This window comes from Rhinopithecus bieti, unplaced genomic scaffold (genome assembly GCF_001698545.2).
Source record: "Rhinopithecus bieti isolate Rb0 unplaced genomic scaffold, ASM169854v2 scaffold_34886, whole genome shotgun sequence".
NCBI classification, from domain to species: domain Eukaryota; kingdom Metazoa; phylum Chordata; class Mammalia; order Primates; family Cercopithecidae; genus Rhinopithecus; species Rhinopithecus bieti.
Genome location: NW_016814758.1, coordinates 350,785 through 373,875, shown reverse-complemented (window position 1 = coordinate 373,875; position 23,091 = coordinate 350,785). Strand labels below are relative to the sequence as shown.

Here is a 23,091-nt window from a genome sequence, read left to right as displayed (position 1 = left end):
AGAAGAGAAGAAAAGATAACTATTGGATACTGGGCTTAATACCTGGTTGATGAAATAATCTGTGCAACAAACCCCCATGACACGAGTTTACCTATGTGGCAAACCTTCACATGTATCTCCAAAACTAAAATAAAAGTTTAAAAAAGTTTCTTTCAACCTATAAAATATCACATGCTATGTACTACCCTGTTGCATAGCCTCAGCAGGCTCAATCCTTCTACAGTCTGGACATAAACATAAAGCATGCAGGGACCTCAAAGTAAAATTGCAAGAGGTGAGACCATATAGCTAAGGGAAGCAGAGTAAGGTCTGATGTATTAAATTAAATAGAAGAAATGGCCAATACAGTTGGTTGCCCATCAAGTGTTTAGTCTCTTATTGTTCCTTGTTTTGAGACACACTACTTTTTTGGGGTGCAGCAACATATCTACTCCAAGGCATGATTGTGCAGGGACACTTCTGATAAACGTGGTCCCTAATTTTCCAGCTTCCTTTGCTTCTGTGGGAAGACTTGCTGCCCATGGAAGTCTGCTGGGAAGTGGGTGTGCAGAGATAAGTTATGAAAATATTTGCTTTCCTGATTGTAGAAAATAGAATGGCCTCCAAGAGCCCTTTCCCCTTTTATATTCTTCCCATCTTGTACGGGACACAGATATGATGGCTTGAGTGGCAGCAGCCTCGCTGTGACCAGGAGAGGAAGGCCACAAAAATGGAAGAGACTTTGGACCTAATATGGTGGAGCCACTAAAACAATCATAGTAATTGCCTACCTCCCTGCTCTTGTTTTGGAGAAAAACAAAGCTTTGTTCCCTAATGCCTCTGTCATGGGATTTTCTAATTCAGGCAGCTGAACGTATTTCTTACTAATATGGAAGAATGGCATGGGGGCTGTTCCATCTGCTTGGAGGGACACTCAGCCATTCCAAGCACCTAGTCCAGGATGCATAACAAAACTGAGACTAACTCAAGCCAATATCTCTCTCTAGGGGATTGGAGAAAGCAAGGTATGAGGTTTTGGAGCTGCAGCCGTAGTTCTAAGGATGGGTGGATATTGGAGTTGAAGTACCACGAAAGCCTTTTGAGAATACTCTGACCATCTAGTTCAGGGTATGTAAAAGCAGATTCTGGCCCCAGTAGAAGTGAACTTCTCCCAAAGGAGAAAACTGAATTTATTCACCGCCTGGGTTTTATTTTTACTGGAGAATTGCACTAAAACAAAACAAAACAAAAAACATCTGTCTTCCTTCAGGACCTTGCAGCATAAATCAGTCTCATGCAAAAGAGGAGCTCCAGTGTTGTCTTGCTATAAAGAGCCTTGGGGGTGACACACGTTCACTGTCACATCCCTCACATCTTTTTCCATCTTGTTGTTGCTTCTTGCCACTTTTGAAATTGTTACACATTTTCTTGTTTGGATCCCTGCATAGCCTGTGTGATGGTTAATATTGAGTGTCAACTTGATCGGATTGAAGGTGCAAAGTATTGTTCCTGGGTGTGTCTGTGAGGGTGTTGCCAAAGGAGATTAACATTTGAGTCAATGAACTGCTAGAAGTAGACCCACTCTCAATCTGGATGGGCACCATCTAATCAGCTGCCAGCAAGGCTAAAATAAAGCAGGCAGAAGATGGAAAGAGCAGACTCGCTGAGTTTTCTGACCCTCACCTTTCTTCCATGCTGGATGCTTCCTGCCCTTGAACATCAGACTCTGAGATCTTCAGCTTTTGGACTCTTGGATTTACACCAGTTATTTCCCAGGGGCCCTCAGGCCTTCCTTTGCAAACTGAAGGCTGTACTGTCGGCTTCCCTACTCTTGAGGTTTTGGGACTCGGACTGGCTTCCTTGCTCCTAGGCTTGCAGATGGCCTATTGTGGGACTTCACCTTGAGATCGTGTGGGTCAATACCCCTTAATAAACTCCCCTTCATATATACATCTATTATTCCTGTCCCAATAGAGAATCCTAATACAGCCTAAGAACTTACCTCTCTCCTCAAAGGCTAACGTGATGTTTCCCTGCAGATATGCCAACTTATGTGACTTTCGGTAAGCATTTATCCTCTCTGTCAGTACCACTCTTCCTGAGTTTTTGCTGATCACCTGAGTGGCAAACAAGCAGAAGACTGGAATAAGGAAGAAAGTCAGCCAAATGCACCAGTAATTTGGGCAGAATCTTGATAACCATGGGAGAGAATGGAGTACACTGTTTCTTTTTTTATTTTTATTTTTAAAAAATACATATATGTATTTTTTTTTGATAGGGTCTTACTCTGTTGCCCAGGGTGGCACCATTATTGGTTCATCACAGCCCCGACCTCCTGGGCTCAATCAAGCAATCCTCCCACCTCAGCCTCCTTAGTAGCTGGGACTACAGGCACGTACCAACACACTCAGCTAATTTTTGTAGTTCTTTCTTTTTTTTTTGTAGAGGCAGGGTTTCTCTATGTTGCCCAGGCTGGGCTTGAACTTCTGTGCTCAAGTGTTCCACCTTCCTTGGCCTCTCAAAGTGCTTACAGACAGGAGCCTGTGCCCGGCCAAGTGCACTGTTTCTAATGGAGCCCTTTGATTTGGTATGTCTTGTTTGAAAAACACTTTCTTTTAGAAAAACTTAACTTCTGAATTTGTTGATCTGTAAAATGGAGATAATAATAATATAGACCTCATACAGTTGCTGTTTCAGCTGAGAAAATTTATCAAACTGGCCGGGTGCGGTGGCTCACGCCTGTAATCCCAGCACTTTGGGAGGCCGAGGCGGGTGGATCACCTGAGGTCGGGAGTTCAAGACCAGCCTGACCAACATGGAGAAACCCCGTCTCTACTAAAAATACAAAATTAGCCAGGCATGGTGGCGCATGCCTGTAATCCCAGCTACTCGAGAGGCTGAGGCAGGAGAATCACTTGAACCCGGGAGGCGGAGGTTGCGGTGAGCTGAGACTGCGCCATTGCACTCCAACCTGGGCAAAAAGAGCGAAACTCCATCTCAAAAAAAAAAAAAAAAAGAAAGAAAAGAAAATTTATCGAACTATTTAGAAGATTGCCAGCACACGGTAAGTGTTCAAGAAACTTAACCTCTCCGAGTGATCAGGTGTTCACTCATTTTATCACAAATACTCATTAAGTACTGGTTATATGCTGAATACCTGGCATATAATGTTGACCACCAAGCCATGGTCCTAACTTCAGGAAACTTATAAGAGTGTTGACTAAAAATTATAGAAGGAAATTGTTACAAACTAAGTGCACACACAAGGGCCCAACAGAACAAACTAAAAGTCAACATGGAATCACTTATGCTGAGGCTCCACATCACCAAACCAAAACTAAGTTTTCTAACTTGAGAAATCTGGAGGGAGAGATAGGCACATTTCCCAAACAGGTCAGTTCAATTGGCATGGTAATGAAGTTCCCTCTGCCTTTAACTCTTAAACAAAAAATAACCTGAAGTAACTTGATGTTAACCAATCAGTTTTCTATCGTTTTGTTTCCCTTTTCCTACCTTACAAGAAATATAAATTTGAAAGGACCAATCACTTCCTGTTCTTTGTTTCTGTTTTCTTCAGCCCTGCTCTACCTATAAAACCAATGTCCACTGCTCAGCTCACTGGAACTTATTCCATTTTATGAGATGAAGTGTTGCCCAATTCTAGAACCTCAAATAAAGCCAACTTAGATCTTTAAATGAAATTCTTGTAATATTGTCTTTTGGCAAGAGAAATCAGTAGATAAACCACACTTTTTGATGCTATACGTGCTGTGATACGAAGTAAAAAAAAATGGTGCTAAGTAACATGGAATCTACTTGCAAAGGAGACGGTAACATATACAAGAGGAATGGATATATTTGAAGAGCACAAATTCTTTGGCTTTTTGTTATTAAATATTCTGAAGATCTTTTTCTCCACATTTGAAATGTATTCACCCTTCCCCCAAGGAAGAAAACCTAAAGCTCAAACCAACAGGACATTGTAATGTCCGGTCTAGTCAGGAGAAAAACTACACAGTACTTCAACAGAGTTATGGTAACATAAATAACTATTCTAATAGGGAATTGGAGTAATCAGGGATTAGGTCATTGGAAGTCAAGAGAACTCTAAAGAACATAGAAATAGCAAATATGAGGAAAAGTCACAGCTATGGAACCGAGACATCACACGCAAGGAAGAGCCCTCTGCAGTGGCCATTCCCCACGCAAAGCTGAGATCCAGCCTGGCTGGAGAGGCCACTCTGTGGCTCATTGATGGCAGAGAAGTCACTGTATATAGAGATAATATATGCAGAGAAGCCATCCTGGCAGAACCTTGCTGGAAATAGGCCCTTTGGAATTTGCTGGAAAACTGCCCTCCAGGAAAGCTTTTCACCAGGAGGCATCTTTCTTACTGGAGGCACTCTACTACAAAGTGCTCAAAGAAGAGCTGCCAGGTCAAGTGCCAGCCACTGGGAGCTGCTGACCACCATGCAATGCAGAGCCTGATGCAGGAGAACCATGCACACTGCAGGAGCAGGCCTAGGGAACATGCCAGAAGCAGGAGGCAAAATTCTTCGCTGCTGGAATCTCTCTCCAGTGCCTTGTACTGAATTAGTGCTAGCTGGTGGAAGAAAAAGAGTTAAGATTGCAGATTTATTTAAACAAGGCAGTAAAAGGGTGATATTGGAAGCAAGAGGCAATGGATGAATAGCACAGGCATACAACTCAAACCAGGCAATATACAGTAATCTCTCCATTAGGACAGAAGAGTCAACTCTTGATCCAGAGAGTTGGGAACTAAGATGTTCCTTTTCTCCTTAACTGCGTCCCTCGTAAACCTACACACACAAAAACACACATACACAAAACATTCAGTACACAGTGGTGTAACCAGAATAGGATAACTGTTGTGAACACACCCATTTTAAAAAAGGAATGTGATGGAGACAGCAACAAGCACCAGCCATAGCAATTGCTGGAAGGACTGTGAAGTTTTCATCCCCTAAGGTGGAGGGGACTCAAGAGGAAGTCATAATTCTACTGCTGGAAGGGCTCATTTGACATTTCTTCTAGATTCCCTGGCTCTACTGTCTGGAAGTTTCTTCTGAGGGTTTTAGAATTGTTTCAGTAAAAGATATTTTTAAATTCTGAGCTTGTGGCTTCTTAGGTTATTCATTGTCTCAAAAAGTTAATCAGATTCTGATTCACAGACTCTCACTCAGTTCCAGGTACCAGCAACCACACGTAGACATCTGAAGAAACATAGATTTTAGAGCCACTTTATTACTTTTCATTTTTTCTCTCACACCTCTCTCTCTCAACTTAATTAAAATACCTTAAAACTCAATCTGATCTTTGCGTGGAATCACTTTATCTTACTGAGCATTTGTCATTCAAAGCCTTTTCTAATCCCTTCTCTTACAGTTTGGGCTTTAGAAAGAGTCGGCTTTTCCAACCATGCAAGGACCCAATTTTCTGGACTCTATTTTACTCCAGTTCATTTCTGTTTATAAGGAGGCTAATGAATTACTGAGTTCCTGTCTTTCTTGTAATACCTTTTCAATCCACCAGTAGTTGCTAATATCTCACTAGTAACAACTGCCTTCTAAATTTTGTATTATTCTCTTTTAGCATTGCAGGCATATTGCACCTGTTCTCAATGTTTTCACTGTAAAAAATGGATCATCATCTTCTTAGCCTCACTGTTTACTGCTTAACTCCTTATTCAATGCCACATGAATTAGGTTTTTGTAATGTCATTACCCTATTTTGGAACCAAGATTCCTGTAAGTCAGGATAGTTAACATGTGTGGTTACAGTACAAAAGCTTTAAAATTTCAGGTACTTAAAATAACTTAAGGATTATTTCTCAGTTAACCTAAGTCTGATACAAATTGAAGAGTCCTATTTATACAATTGAAGAGTCCTATTCTGACTAAAGGCATGATGGCACGCACCTGTAGTCCCGGCTACTCGGGAGGCTGAGGTGGGAGGATCACTTGAGCCTGGAAGGCAGAGGTTGCAGTGAGCTGAGATGGTGCCACTGCACTTCAATGTGGACAACAGAGTGAGATCCCATCTCAAACAAAAAAAAGTAAAAAACTGTTACAACTTGTTAAAATTGTTTGACTTATTGAAAAGTAGAATGATATGTGTGCACATATGTGTGTGCGTGTGTGTATGTTTTCTAGTTTGATTCATTATCATTAGTCAGCAGTATGGGGATACGGCACTTTAAAAAGATACTTTTGGACCTCACCAAAGTTTTTACAGGTAGATTCAGCTGAAGGACAGCTCAGAGTCAAAGAATAATAATTCTTCCCAAATGTATAGCACTTTCACATTAAAGTGCCTTCATGTGCATTATCTGATTTCATCTACTCAACAGAAGACAGGTATTATAATTCTCATTTTACAGTTTCAGAATCAGAATTTCTGAAAGATTAACTTAATTGCCCAAAGTCAAACAGATATTTTAAGGTGGGGTGAGATTTATAACTCACATCTCCCAACTCTAAGTTCAAATTTCTTTCAAAGATAGCATCCTAGGTTCATCCCGGGTCACTAATCATGATGCAATATTTTATTACAGACAGTGTTAAGGGGCTACTATTTGGTTTTAAGAAGCCTCTGGAAAAGTTGTTGAAGAGTCATGTGCACAAGTGATGTGCTGAGCAGACTGGATCTTGCCTGATGGCCAGAAAATTAAAACAACACTGAAATTAATACAAATTCAAACTCCCATTCTGCTATTTGAATACTTCACTGAGTTTAAGGATACAACATTTAGGATTCTTTTTTTGTAGTGGAATTTATTCCAGTGCTAGTTTATATAGTATATGTAATCTACTTAATTTACCCTTTCCACAAATGAACACAAGTCCATAAACCTTTTATTCATTTATTAATAGACTCACTATGATTATTTCTGTTGAGGTGTCCAATGGGGGATGGTAAGAAATACTATGAGGAAGTTGGGCGCAGGGGCTCAAGCCTGTAATCCCAACACTTTGGGAAGCTGAGGCAGGCAGATCACCTGAGGTTGGGAGTTCGAGACCAGCCTGACCAACATGGAGAAAACCCATCTACTAAAAATACAAAATTAGCCAGGGGTGGTGGCACATGCCTGTAACCCCAGCTACTTGGGAGGCTGAGGCAGGAGGATTACTTGAACCCAGGAGGTGGTGGTTGCAGTGAGCTGAGATCATGCCATTGCACTCCAGCCTGGGCAACAGGAGTGAAACTCAGTCAAGAAAGAAAGAAAAGAAAGAAAGAAAGAGAAATACTATGGGGAGGAGTGTTGGGAGCTGAGAATTGATTCTTCCTTCACATGTCCCCTGACCATTACTCAGAAGTCTGTGTGGCATCTTTTCATTTGGGCTTTAAGTTCTTCAAGGAACCTTTTAAGGATGTGGCAATACTCCCTGCAAGCACACAAACCTATCCAGGGACTACCGACTTAATCAGCTAGAAACTCGAAGATCATCTCTGCTGCTTCTCTGAAAATTAAATGCTAAATTTGAGAAGGGTCGTGGGAATTATTTGTTTATCTTAATGAATAATGAATAATGAAAGCTGCCCGGCTCCTGTTGACTAAGGATATGCTTGGATTTGATCAGCCATTTAATTTCGTATTTTAGTAATTGTTTTGAATGATACCAGAATTGAGGGACAGTTACTCACATGAGCGTCCTTTCTAGTCCTGAAACCTGGCAAACTTGTCTTATTGACCTGACCTAAATTTATATTGTTGGTTTTTAAAATTTAGTATTCCTTCAGGTATTTCATAAATTGCTTTAGGTAGATTTTATGTCAGATATTTCATATTTTATGTTGTTCTATGACTCAATCATTTGCAGATAAATTGTGGAACTTTGAAATGTTTGCCTGATCATGCCTTCAGGGTGAAAACAGAAAGGATTGCTGAGCCAATTCCAGCAAATTTTTTTATTAATTTATTTTGAAAATGTCAAACTTTGTTGTAATTTTGTTATCAAATTGTAAATTATATGATTGTTTTACAACACTGAAGGAAGAAAATGTGCATGAAACGGTCAAAAGGTACAGGCATTGAGTGAGATCCAGGGTTCAAATCCTAGCTTCAACATGTAGCAGCTGAATGACAGAGGGCAAGTTAGCCTTACATTTCTTATTTTATTACTCATTTTAAAAATACCAAATTTGTGAAGTTGTTGTGATTAGTATATAAAATAATTCATACAGATTATCTGACATTGTTTTACCTTTAGATTTTACATTAAAATATAGTATTGAATCTGCTATACTGATGATAATGGACATTAGGAGAAACATGTCATTATCTGCTTTAGCTGAAGTTTTCTCTACATTATCCAAATAAATTTCCCCATTAACATGATGTTAATGTTGTCATCTACCTCAAAAGATGAAACAGGGCCTTTCAATTCTGCAATTCTGCAGTACTGGTTTAACATTTTCCAGAGTGACAGAAGCAAAAAAGAATCAAGAGCCCCATGAGTTAGCATGTACAATGGCACTGAGGCTCCCTGACTCGGGGACAGTAGGTGAATTTAGACCAAACACCGCCAAATACACACCCAGGCAATAAGCTGCAGACTGTTAAAGTGATGAAATACACCAATGAGCACCTAGAAAACACCAAAGCAAATACAAAACAATGTATGTAAATGACAGATTTTAAAAAGAACATATAGCATTTTAAAAAATAAAAAGTAGTCTTTAGAATTAAAATTTAAATGGACATTTAAAATTAAAACGTAGACACATCTGGAACAAGAATTGGTAAATTAGAAAATAAATATAAGAATATTAATATCAGAAGGAAAAGGAAATGAAACTGTTAAAAAAAAAAAGGTTAAAACTCACATAAGTGGACACTAGAGCCACTCATTTGATTTGTCTGTTTTTTGATTGCTGTAAGATTACCCTTCCTCTTCACTTTATACACTTACAGGATTATGCACGGTCCATCATATTTCTAGCTAATGAGTGATTGAATGTGTGTGCTGAGTATCTCTTCCAAAGTAAATATTTAATTGCCAGAACATTCTTTTCTGTTTGAATGCCAACAAGATCCCTTAGCTAGGATCCCTGAAAAACTACAACAAGCAGAGTCCCCTTGATATATCTCAAATTAACATGTAGCATGAAGAAGAGAAAAATAAAATAACTATTTGATATATTTGATATCTTGGAGCAGTGAGATTTTGAGAATGTTTAATACACTAGCATAACCTAGCCCAGGGATTGGTAAACTAAGGCCTATAGGCCCTAGATACCACTTTTTGTAAATAAAGTATCCTGGAATACAGCCACAGACATTCATTTATGTAACACCTCTTACTGCTCTTGTGCTACAATAGTAGAACTGAATAGTAGTGACAGGAACTGTGTGGTCCATACAGCCTACATAAAATGTCTGCCATAATAAAGAAATGGAGAGAACAAAAACTACCAAAAAAGTCATGTAAAAGTTCCAACAGGAGATAATTTAGAAGAAAAAAAGAAATACTGTAGAGAATAATGGCAGATACTTTTCTTAAATGGAAAAAATAGAAAATCAATGATCCATTAAGAATTTTGTTTCTCTTTTTGATGGAACAGATTGCAGCAGACCAATGTTCCTATTAGGAAAAACTTACAAAATCAAGATGATATTTAAAATCTGTTTGAAGACCATCAGAAACAGGCAGGAGTTTTCCTAGAATCAAGGAACCAAGATCCCATAAAGGAGAGACTGTAGAGAGGTATGCCCATGTTCTGTAACTGCTCCATCCTTCAAGAAATTTTCAAACTTTCGGAGCCAATTCAGGAAGAAGGCCACTGTTAAGATATAAATAAACTAGACAAAAAAATCAAAACTCCTAGAACAGAGAGGATAACATAGATATTTCAGGCTGTCAAATAATCAAAAGACAGTTGACTTAAATATATTAATAATAAAGTAGACTCTGAGACAAAAAATACTGCTAAAGAAAAAGAAAGGGGTTACATAATAACAAAAGGGTCAATCCACAAAGATCATATAAAACTGCTAATGTTTTATATGTATGATAATGCTTTGATCCTTCTCCATTCTAGAACCTAGAAGAAAAACTAAAAAAGTTTTGAAATATGTAAAGTAAAAATTAAAATGAGAAATAGACAAATTCGCAATGACAGTAATTTATGAGCCTTGTATATGAATACATATAGAACCTCACAATACTCAATGATAGCAAAATGCATATTTTTTCATTGGACATAGGACACTTATCATTAATAATATACTGGGCCTTTAAGTGAGCTCAACAAATTTCTAAGGAATGATTGTACGCAGAGTATATTCTCTGATCACAGTGGAATCAAGCTATAAATCAATAACAAAAAGTAAATTATTAGCTGTTTGGAAACTAAGATATACTTGTAAATAAGACAGGAGTCAAAGAAATCAACCTGGAAATTAGAAAATATTTTGAACTAAATGACAATAAAAATATGCCCTATGTTAAGCCTGTTTAGAGGAGAAATTACCTAAAGGAAAGATAATTTTAAATAAACGTAACTTAAAAAATAAATTCTCAAAAAACAGTAACTTATATAACCGGCTCAAGAAGCTAAGGAAAGAATAATCAGTTAAACCCAAATAAAGTTAAAACAAGAAAATAATAAAAAAATAGGATAGACTAATGGAATAAAAAACAAATGTAAAATAAACAACATAAGTAAAATCAAATTTACATTTGGGAAAGACTAATTAGATTTATAGAATTCAACCAAGAGTTAAAAAAATACTCATATCAAGAACAGTAAAAGAGCCATAATCATAGATTTTACATATACAAAAAGAAAATAAGAAAGATGATTTCATAAGTAGGACAGAAAAGCGGTAACCAAAAGAAAATATATATATTTATTTATAAGTTAGCTCTATTAAAATTAAGATATTTTATTTACTATTAGAAACCACTGGAGGAGGGAATGGAAAGTCAGAGTGAAATGTACTTGCAATGCAAAAATCCAATAAAGGATTCATGAAGAATATATAAAAAGAATGTCAAATAATTAATAAAAAACACAGCTAATCCAATTAAAATTGGACAAAAGATTTGAAGAGGCAACTCACAAAAGAGGACTTCGAAATGGTTAATCAATACATTAAAATGTTCTCAACATCATTAATCACCAATGAAATGTAAGTAAAAATAACAATGTAATAACACTACATTCCCCTTAGATAAATAATAAAATAAAATAAAATAAAATAAAATAAAATAAAAACACTATATCAAGCAAGGCTGAAGGCAGAGTGAGATAAATGAAGTGTATCTATGGTACAGAATTTAAGAAGGCACTTACACTCAAGTTTGCTCAAATGCAGAGTTCTACGAAATCCTCAAACTGAGTGCCTTCTTAAATTTTGTGTCTGAGGCATCTAATTTTTAGAGAGACACCCTCTTAGATTCATGCAAGTCATGCTAGGTTCAAAAGTCAATGAGTGTGTGCACTTTTTAAATTTTTCTACCTTTATTGCCTCACCTGCCTCATTGTACTCCTGGATCTAATGTTAAGTGTTGGTGAGGATAAGAAGCTAGTGGAAGTATTAACTGGCACAACCACCTGATAAATATGTTGGCATATTCTACTAAATGTGTACCCACATAACCTAATTTTTCAGCTGTTCTACTCTTTGCTATTATATTCAAGACAAATGCATACTTATGTTCATCAAAAGTCAAATATAAGAATGTTCACGACTGCCCAATTGCTGATAGCACTCACAAGAAAACAATTCAAATGTTGATTCAAAAAAATTACTGTAAAGACATTTTAGTAAAATAATTTTAAAAAATTGTATATAGTAGTAAAAGTGAACAAAGTGCAACTGTACATGACATCATGGTTAATCTCATAAATCTAATGTTGAGTAAAAGAAGGGAGATGCAAAAGATCATATTAATTGATTTATATTAATGTTAACAAAGGCACTTGTCTGTGGGATTAGAAGTCAGGAGAGTGGTTATTTGAGAAAAAGAGTTAGTAAGATGAGACACAAAGGGAAACTTTTGGAATGCCAATAATACCATATTTATTGATCTGAAAAATTGTAAAAATTTATTGAGCTCCACACTTACGATTTGGGCAATTTTTATTCATTGCTTCTTACATATTTTGAAACTCTGTTGTTAAGTGTACACATGTTTAGGACTGCTATGTCTTCTTCATAACCATTTTGTCATTATGAAATGACTGTATATATGGTAACATTGTTTGCCATGAAATCAACTTTGTCTGCTATTAATATAATCACTCCTGGCCAGGTGTGGTTGCTCACGTCTGTAATCCCAGCACTTTGGGAGGCCGAGGCAGGTGGATCACAAGGTCAGGAGGAGTTCCAAGACCAGCCTGGTCAATATGGTAAAATCCCGTCTCTATTAAAAATACAAAAATTAGTTGGGCATGGTGACAGGTGCCTGTAATCCCAGCTACTCTGGAAGCTGAGGCAGGAGAATCACTTGAAAGCAGCAGGCAGAGGTTGCAGTGAGCCGAGATTACGCTGCTGCACTCCAGCCTGGACAACAAGAGCGCGTCTCATAAAAAAAAAAAAAAAAAAAAAAAAAAAAAAAAAAAAAAAAAAAAATTGGTTTTTTTTGTCACTCCTATTTTCTTTTAGTCAGTGTTAGTAGCACATAAATTATTTCATTATTTGATTATTTTACTTTTCATCTATTTGCTCATTTATATTTAAAACACGCTTCTTGTTGGCAATATCTAGTAGGGTCATGAAATCTTATCCAATCTAACAATCTCTACTTTTTAATTAAGTGCTTAGATAATTGACACAATGTGATTATTGATATAACTGTAATTAAAACTGGTATCTTGCTACTTGTAAAAAATTTGTATCCTTTGCCCATTTTTTAAATGAGGTTGTTTCTTTCTTGTTGATTTAAGTTCCTTATAGATTCTGGATATTCGAACTTTGTCAGATGCATAGTTTTTACAAATATTTTCTCCCATCCTGTAGGTTGTCTGTTTACCCTTTTGACAGTTTCATCTGCTGAGAAGTTACTAATTTAATTAGGTCCAACTTGTCAATTTTTTGTATTTGTTGCTCTTGCTTTTGGGGACTCAGCCAAAAATTATTTACCAAGGCCCATGTTAAAAAAGAATATTTCCTAGATTTTCTTCTAGAATTTTTAGAGTTTGAGGTCTCACATTTAAATCTTTAATCTATTTTCAGTTAATTTTTGTATATAGTGAAAGGTAAGGGTCCAGTTTCATTCTGCATATAGTTAGTAAATTATGCAAGCATAATTCATTAAATAAGGAGTCCTCTCCCCGTTGTGTGTTTTGCTGGCCATTTTGAAGAATCAGATTGTTACAGGTGTGCAGCTTTATTTTTGATTGTTCTTTTCTGTTCCATCGGTCTATGTGCCTGCCTGTTTTTGTACTATACCATGCTGATTTGGTTACTATACTTTTATCGTTTGAAGTGGGGTAGTCTGATGCCTCCAGCTTTGTTCTTTTTGCTTACAATAGCTTTGGCTATTTCAGCTGTTTTCTGGTTGCATGTAATTTTTAGATATTTTCCAATTCTGTGAAAATGACATTGGTAGTTTGACAGGAATAGTGTTCACTCTGTAAATTGCTTTGGGCAGTATGGCCATTTTAACTATATTGATTGATTCTTCCTATCCACAAGCAAGGTATATTTTTTCCTTTTATTTGTGTAGTCTCTGTTTTCTTTTAGTAGCGTTTTATAGTTCTTGTAGAGATCTTTCACCTTCTTGGTAAGCTGTATTTGGATTTTTCTTTTTTTGACACCATCTCACTCCAGGCTGGAGTGCAGTGGTGTGATATTGGCTTACTGCAACCTCTGCCTCCTGGACTGAAGCAATCCTCCCACCTCAGCCTCCTAAGTAGCTGGGACTACAGGTACATGCCACTATGCCTAGCTCATTTTTGTATCTTTTATAGAGACAGGGTTTCACCATGTTGGCCAGGCTGGTCTCAAACTCCTGAGCTCAAGCAATCCAACCACCTCGGCCTCCCAAAGAAATGGGATTGCAGGTGTGAGCCACCGTGGCTGGCCAGGGATTGTGTTCTTGATTTGACTTTCAGCCTAGATGTTATTGGTGTGTACAAATGCTACTGATTTTTGTACATTGATTTTGTATCCGGAAACTTTACTGAAGTCGTTTATTAGTTCTAGGAGCCTTTTGGAAGAGTCTTTAGGGTTTTCTGGGTATAGAATTATATAATCAGCAAAAAGAAAGAGTTTGATTTCTTCTCTTCCTATTTGGATGCCTTTTATTTCTTTTTCTTGCTGGATCACTCTGGCTAAAAACAGAAGAGGGACAAGCAGCCAACAAACGTTTGAAAAAATGCTCTTCATCACTCACCAGGAAAATGCCAACCCAAAACCATAATGAGTTACCATCTCACACCAGTCTGGCTATTACTAAAATTCAGAATGGCTTTTATTAAATAGTCAAAACAATAATAATCAGAATGACTATTATTAAAAAGTCAAAAAACAACAGATGCTGGTGAGGCTGCAGAGAAAAGGGAACACTTATAAACTGTTGGTGAGGATGGAAATTAGTTCAACCACTAGAGAAAGCAGTTGGGAGATTTCTCAAAGAGCTTAAAATAGAGCTACCATTCGATTTGGCAATCCCATTACTGTGTATATATCCAGAGGAAAATAAATTATCCTATTCTACCAAAAGGACACTCACACTTTTATGTTCATCACTGCGCTATTCACAATAGCAATGACAAATTATCAACCTAGGTGTCCATCAGTGATTGACTGGATGAGGAAAATGTGATACATATACACCATGGAACACTATGCAGCCATAGAAAGATTGAAATCGTGTCCTTTGCAGCAGTATAGATGCAACTGGATGCCATAATCCTAAGTGAATTAATACGGGAACAAAAGACCAAATACCACCTGTTCTCACTTTTAAGTGGGAGTTAAACATTGAGCACACATGGACATAAACATGGGAATACAGACACTGCGAACTACTAGAAGTGGGGAAAGAAGAGGGGAGCCTGGCTAGAAAAACTACCTATTTGGGTCCTATTCTCACTACCTGGGTGATGGGATCCATTCCACAACCTCATCATCATGCAATATACCCATGTAATAATCATGCCCATGAATCCTCTATAGCTAACATAAACACTGAAATTTAAAAATAATGTTCTATCTGAATTTTAATTGAATTGAATATTAGTTTATGGTTATATCTTTTTTGACTTATTAGTCATGATAAGTTATGTTATTACATTAGTGGTTGCTTTAGAGTTCACATATCTTTACTTATGTATCTTTAACTTGTAAGAGTGTAAGTTCAAGTGGTACTACATAACTTCTCATATAGTATAAGAATCCTACAAAAATATACTTCCATTTGTCCCCTCCAGAACTTTGTTCTATGGCTGTCGTACATTTCACTATTGCATATTTTAGAAACCCTGCAATTTCATTATCATTTTGGATTTAAGATTTGTGCAAATTTATATGTATGCTTACTCCAGTACAAATTTACTAAAAATAAAATTTTAATATCATATATATATAAAGTTAAAATAAATGTTATTAAATATTGTAATGAAAAATTTTTAAAACTCTTAAGCATAATTAGCAAATACTTAAAATTGAATCATAGAATCTCAATGAAAACCCTACAGGTTAAAATGACTGGGTTGCTAACAAAATAGTACTTAAAGGAAATCAATGGCCCTAGCTACTCTTATCAGAAAACAAATCAGTTTTGAAACAAAGAAGCCAAGAATTCAACTCAAGATGGAAGAAATAGAAATAATTAGTAAATTTTAAAAAAAGAACCAGACACAAATAATGAACATGTAATCAAAAATGAACAGAATAGAGAAAGAAATAAAAAAATATAAAAAGAAAACTACAGCTTGGTTTACAAAGACAAGATAGACAAACTTCTGACAAGTATGATTAAGAGAAAAGAAAGATTAGAGTAGCTATAGTGATAAAATCAACAGAGGTTCTTAAAGTCTTGGAAAGGTACTATGAAATATACATGATTAAAGGCATACAGTTATATGACATGAATTAATTTCTGAAAATAAACAACTGGATTATGAAGAAGAAAAAATAAAATCAACTAGGCTCTATTTTAATATACTTAAATAGGATTCCAAGGCTTTTCCCCCATAGAAGAAAGGTTTTAGGAGATATGACTTTATATCAAACATATAAAAATGAAAAATTCAATAGTATATATGTTATTGTGACCATGGAGAAACAAGTACTGTCATATCCTGCCAGTGGGAGTGAGACCTGAAGCCATGGTTTTATAAAATAGTCTAGCATTTTGGAATCAAATTAAGTATACATGTGCATGCTGTATCAAATCTGGGTAAACAGAGTTATACAGTTTATAAGAAACAAGTTACAAAATTATCCCAAGCAACATTGTTTGTAGTAGCAAGAAATTATAGACTATTAATGGGTCCATTAACTAGGAAAATAGATAAGGAAAAAGTTATAAATTCTGTATTAGAGTTCTCTAGAGAAACAGAACCAGTAGGATTTAGATATAGGTAGGTAGGTAGGTAGGTAGGTAGGTAGGTAGGTAGGTAGGTAGACTGATTGATTGATAGACAGACACATAGATAGATTAGCTAGATAGAGATGATAGATAGATAGATAGATAGATAGATAGATAGATAGATAGATGATAGATAGATAGATAGATAGATAGATAGATAGATAGATAGATGAAAAGAGAGTGAGAGAGGCAGAGAAAATGAAAGAGATAAATTATAAGACATTGGCTCATACAGTTGTGGGAACTGGCAAGTCCAAATTCCACAGGGCAAGGCAGCAAGCTGGAGATTCAAGTAAGAGTTCTTGCATATTTGAGTGTAAAAACTAGATTCGGGCAAAATTTCTATTGTAGACTTGAGGCAGAATTCCTTCTTTGGAAAACGTCTGTCCTTGCTCTTCAACAGATCCGATGCAGTCCATCCATGTCACAGAGAGTAATCTGTTTTACTTAAAGTCAACAAATGTGAATGTTAGTCACACATTAAAAAATAGTTTTGCAGCAACATCAAGGCTAGTATTTGACCAAACAATTGGTCACCATTGTTTAACCAAGTTGACACATAAAATTAACCATCACATATGCCAAAGATTACTATTTAGCAATCAGAAGAGCTACTTTTTCATAGAGCAATTTAGCAGTATTTCAAAAATGTTAGTGAAATAATTAAGAAATTAAATGGAATAGCAAATAATATTTATATAAATTAAACACATGCAGCATATAACACTGAACATATATATGCACATATATGTGTATACAGAATGAATTAAAATGGTATAGATTGTTGAAAATAAAGTGGATGTCTCGAAGGAACAATATAAAGGCAATTGGGCACAAATAGAAAAAAATGACATGAAACATTAGAGGTGTTATACATGGTCTGATGATAAGGGCAATCAATCTAGTAATTAGGAACTAAGCAGTATGATTGTCTCAGTTCTGTGCATGTGGGATCTGAAATCAAGTGTAAAATCTGAATTCAACACATTGAAAAATAATCTATTTTTATACATTTTATTCAATATTTTAATACTTTGAAATTAAAGGACATTCAGTGAATGTGGTAAAGATAGGTAAATATATCTACTAAAATCCTACACAAAATTTTACTCTCTAACGCTGAGTTCAGCCATTACCTCTATCATCACATTGTAGTGAGGGGCATAGCCACTAACGCAGAAGAAGAAATTTCAATATGATAGTTAACATTTGGGAAAAAGTTAAAAACTTCTCATTTTTCTCAGATAGAGGTATGTCAACAAAGTAAAATCTAAGGGAATCCATTAAAAAATTTAGATACACTGTAAGAATTTGGAAAAAAGTTAGATTAATATGATGTAATATAAAATATCAATATATAAAAATCACATTACGATATAGCAGCAGCAAATAATAAGATAAACAATTTAATCAATTACACGTAAAACAGAAGAAAGAAATCAGGTAATCATTCTGGAAATATCAAATTTAGTTAAAGAATCTTTTCCAATTTCAAAACAAATGTAGATCTATCCCTTAATAAATGAGAAGAATCAATATAATGAATTGTCAATTCTTGTCGTATTAATCTATAAGTTAAATGTTAATTCAATAAAAATGTTGAAAGGTTTTTTTCTTAGAATTTAAGAGCTTAACTCTAAAATTCATATGGAGTAATAAAAAACCTAGTACAATCAATATAATTCTGAACAAAAACATATTTGAGGCCGGGCACGGTGGCTCACACCTGTAATCCCTGCACTTTGAGAAGTCAAGGCAGAAGGATCACTTGTGGCCAGGAGTTCAAGACCAGCCTGAGCCACATGGCAAGACCCTTATAACTGAAAAATAAACATAAAAAAGTCGCTGAATATGTGTCATACACCTGTAGTCCCAGCTACTTGGGAAGCTGAGACAGGAGAATTGTTGGAACCAGATAATTGGAGGCTGCACTAAACGATGGTTGTGCCACTGCACTCCAGTCTGGGTGACAGAGCAAGATCTTGTTTCTTAAAAAAAACAAAAACAAAACAAAACAATACGAATTGTGGTAGAATAGGACTCTCCTTTGCATTGTATTAATGGAATATTCAGCAATTTCCTTGGCCTCTGCCTCTACAGGTGTGATGATTGAAATGTCTCCAGACATTGCCAAATGCCCTCTGGAGGTAAAATCTCCTCCATTGAGAACCACAGAGTTAAATTAATTAAAACCATTTGATTTTAGCATAGGTATAGCAAGAAAAATAATTATGAAGAAAAAGAAACATGAATCAGACCTACGTTCATGCAAATTTGGCATACATGCAATGTAGTAAATTTAACAGGAAAAAGTTTAGTAGAAGGTTCTGCAACAATTAGCTGTTTTTAGAAAACGATTAATGAAATAGATTTCTGTGCTATACACATAAGTAAATCTATTGATTAAAAAACTAAATGTAAAGACCCAGTTGAAAAGCTAAAGTAGTATACAATTTTTTATCAGCACTTTCTATAAATCAATATTAGAAAAGCTTCACAAATGTATTCAAAGAGATAGTTCAGAAAATATTCATTTTGGCAAAGATTGTAATAGCAAAAGCATGAAAACAATTTTACTATCCATTATTAAGATAAATAAACTTTATGCTTAATTCAATGGGATACTATGTGTCTGTTAAAATGAATTAGCTAGATTTAAAAATATCAATATGAATAAGCCTCAAAAATAGAATACCGTAGGAAGGAAACAAATTGCAAAGTATACTTACAGTAAGGTACCATATATTTAAAATGTTAAAACACTCAAAAACAATAATATATACTGTTTATAGTTGCCTATAAATGTAGTAAGTACACAGAATCCTGAGAGAAAATATTCCCTTCCTGGGAATGGAGGGACAGAAAAGAATGACGTGAGATTTCAATTACAGATGTACCTAAGTCTGTAATAAGAACAAACAAGAGTTCTGAAGCTAATGTAGCAATAGTTTAGTATTTATTAATCTTTGTTCATCAAACATAATAATCTCCTTTTGCTCTCTATTTTATATGTGGAAGTGTGTTCATAAAATGGTATTAAGCTTGTCCAATTGATTAAAGATATTTTAATATTTAGTAATAAAATTAAGTCTACTTATACAAACACAATAAAATGAGTAGTTCATTGTCCAGTTCTGTACCTAAGAACCCAAATGCATGCGTTACATTTCCATGCTTCCCCTACAAAATGTCCCTGCATGGAGAGCAGTGTTCTCTGGTTTGACCGGAAGTGGTTTCACATTTCTAATATGGACTGACTTGCAATATGCACTTTCCATTTTCTATTTTTTACTTTGAAGAGTGTTTGCTTATGAGATCATCATTACAACACACACAGACACTCAAAGTCTTATTTCTTTTCTTCGTTTTGTTATTTGTCAGCAGGGATGAATTAAAATCTAAGCTTCCTATTTCAGATAACTGGTGAATCAACTCTGTTTTCTTTCCTATTTATTAATGAGCTTCTCTCTCTTTTCTCTCCTTTCTTACTCTTTCCTTCTTTTTCTCTCCTCAACACATTCATCTCTGTGCTCATTTGCTTGAATGCCCTTTCACCAGCCTTATCTTTTTCTTCCAAAGCTAAAATAATGATGCACATTATTCTTATCTGAGTTTCTCTCCACTTCTCTATTTCCACGTTAGATTTAGCTTAACAAGTGGATCATTGATTGGATGTTTACACAGCCACATTGGATCTTTACTGTTCTGTTCATTTGTCTTGTTCAGGGGAAATGGGATTAGCTCTTCTTCAATTGTGTCATCTCTAAAGATGCCCACCAACTCTTTTAAGGTTTGGGAGAAATGTACAGTGCATAATATTTCAAAATATTTTTAAAATAATTCAACTGAAGGCCTTTTGCTTCTTTAACCTTTCTATGTTGACTTGAAAACAAAAGAAAACATAATAAAAATTACAGGGTACTATTTACCTTGCTTTCCACAAAGTCTGACTCAACACTTTTGTAGTCATTAAAAAGATGCAGACACAGGATTGGAGTTGATAGTTGAGGGCTCTTAGTTTTTATTCTATTAGGGAGCCACTTCTAGATCTCATACCCATTTAAGCTCTTATCACTCTATTTTATAGCTTCTCTTTCCTTGTACAACTTATGCTCATATCTATGTACTACAGGTAATTGCATATTATTAAGAAATATAAATTATGTGGTTGAAATGAGCCAAACCCACCACTCTTGTTTTATTTTCATAGGATAAGGATCAGATTCTAGTAGAGCTTGACACAAGAGAAATTCATTATCAAAAAGTCCAAACATTAGTGTTGTCAAAGATGTGAAGAAAACAGGACCCTTATATATTTGGTGAGGATGTAAATTAGTATAGCTACTATGGATAACAGTATAGAGGTTCCATAAAAAATTAAAAATAGAACTATAAAATCATCCAGAAATCCTAATACTGGCTATATATCATATATCACCCCCCCCCCAAAAAAAAAAAGAAGGAAAATGACCATCCCCAAGAGATATCTGCACCCCCATGGACATTGCAGCATTATTCAAAATAGCCAAGATATGAAAACAATCTAAGGGTCCATCAATGGACACTTAGCCATTACTCAGCCATAAAAAAGGAATCCTACCATGTATGAAAACATGGATGAACCTGAACAACATTATGCTAAGTGAAATAAGCCAGACAGAAAACACTGCAGAATCTCACGTATATGTAGAACCTAAATCAATCAAACTCATAGGAACATGGAATAGAATGGTTGTTGCCAGGTGCTGGAGGTTGGGGGAGATGAGGAGTGGTTGGTTAAGGGGTTCAAACTTCAGTTATAAGATGACTAAGTTCTAGAGATTTAATGTAAAGTATGATGATCAGAGTTAATAATACTCTATTGTACACTTGAAATTTTCTAAAAAAGTAGATTTCAAGTGTCCTTACCCCCACACCCCCACAGACAGATGGTAACTATGTGAGGTAATAGACACGTTAATTAGCTTAATGTGGTAATCATTTCACAATACATATGTGTTATCAAATCATCATGCTTAAATATTTATAATTTTTGTCACTAATATTTAATAAAGCTTAAAAAAAGGAGTCATTGCTGCAACCTCTGTTGGGAGTACTTATAAATCTACCCAGGCTTTAGGAAAGAAAAAACAAACAAAAAAAAGCCAATGAGGGTCCATTCTGCAGCTCTACTGTAGGATTTCTGAAAAATTGGTCAGTATAATGACAACCCCATCACTTGTATCGACTTCAGTGGGGAGGGCACCAGATTCAAGAATCTGAAGAAGAGACCCAGAGCCAGCAAACGAGACCTGGGACTTCACTGAGGCTTACAAACAGGGGAGAGGGTCCAGTGGCGGTGGGCTGGACAGGAGAACTGCCACCACTTGGAAATGCATGCAATTTATACAGTATTTTTACTTAGAACCCTTTCCCTGACCACCTCCATTTGGCAATATTCATTCAACCCAAAACTTGGGACTTCGATCCTCTGTATCTCCCATGTTCTGTGGGTCAGGTCGGGGGCTCAGATGTTTTTCACAGACAGGAACGAATCTCTAGTTTAGCCACTCCTGGATTCCCTAGCTCAGAACACACATTCAGGTGCATCTGCCATACAGGGCCATTCTTAGGGTATTCCTAAGTTATTGCCTCTCAGGTGCATTTACCATCACCTAAGATAATCTTGATTCAGCATTCCTGAAGAGGGCAGTGAAGTCAGTAGAACAGCCAGGATTACTAAATAGAAGGGCCTGAAACTGACTTTATAGAGTAATGTCCGAAAAGCCTGGATGTAAGGATAAATAATCATTTCTCCCCACAAAACACTAAACAAATCTCTTGTGATGTATTGGTGGGTTCTTATTTGCAGTCATATGATGTTACTATTTTCTATTACAAATTGCAAATTCAATTCTCAAATTCAATTATTCTGGAGACAGCCAACCAATAAGTTTAGCAGTGTTTGAAAAGAAAGACAAGTTGCACTCGGGTTTATAAATACACATGTAGACACAAAAGTTTTCAATGTAAGCCTCAGCAAAGTTGAAATGGACAGTTTCTAGATTCAGATTGGGCCAGAAGTGGGGAGAGGATTTTGGTGGAGAGACATAAGAGACTCCTGGGTTTGTGTGTTTTCTGGGATAGCATTTCCAGATGATTCTCCAGGAAGGACAAAATTTTTGTTACCATTCACAAGGCATTAATGTGTCTAAGATTCCAAAATTCTTAAAGAAACATCTTTTTTAAATCATATGTCTTTAGAAGAAAAAAATCTCTTTTTACTTTGTTTACTATCATGCCACATATTCATTTCACCACAAAACACTTTTTAAAAGAATTCTTATTAATAATACTTCTTGGAACTTTTGCTTCATAAAGCTCTCCTAGAGAGACGATCATGCAGAGTAAATAAATTTCAGGTTATGCAGGATATACCATTGAATATAAGAGTTACACCATAAGGGCTGGGCGCGGTGGCTCAAGCCTGTAATCCCAGCACTTTGGGAGGCCGAGACGGGCGGATCACGAGGTCAGGAGATCGAGACCATCCTGGCTAACACGG

At 35.9% G+C, this 23,091-nt stretch overlaps 1 long non-coding RNA gene across 1 annotated transcript in view; it reads right to left on the bottom strand.

The window, feature by feature from the left end:
• Positions 1 to 1,134: 1,134 nt before the first annotated feature.
• LOC108515224 (uncharacterized) overlaps positions 1,135 to 23,091 on the bottom strand; it is a 46,630-nt gene continuing 24,673 nt past the window's right edge. Inside the window, exons 2-3 of the long non-coding RNA XR_001881461.1 lie at positions 1,982 to 2,096; positions 1,135 to 1,428 (exon numbers count right to left, since the gene is read on the bottom strand). This is a non-coding gene — a long non-coding RNA (uncharacterized LOC108515224). The remainder of the gene's footprint in view (positions 1,429 to 1,981; positions 2,097 to 23,091) is intronic.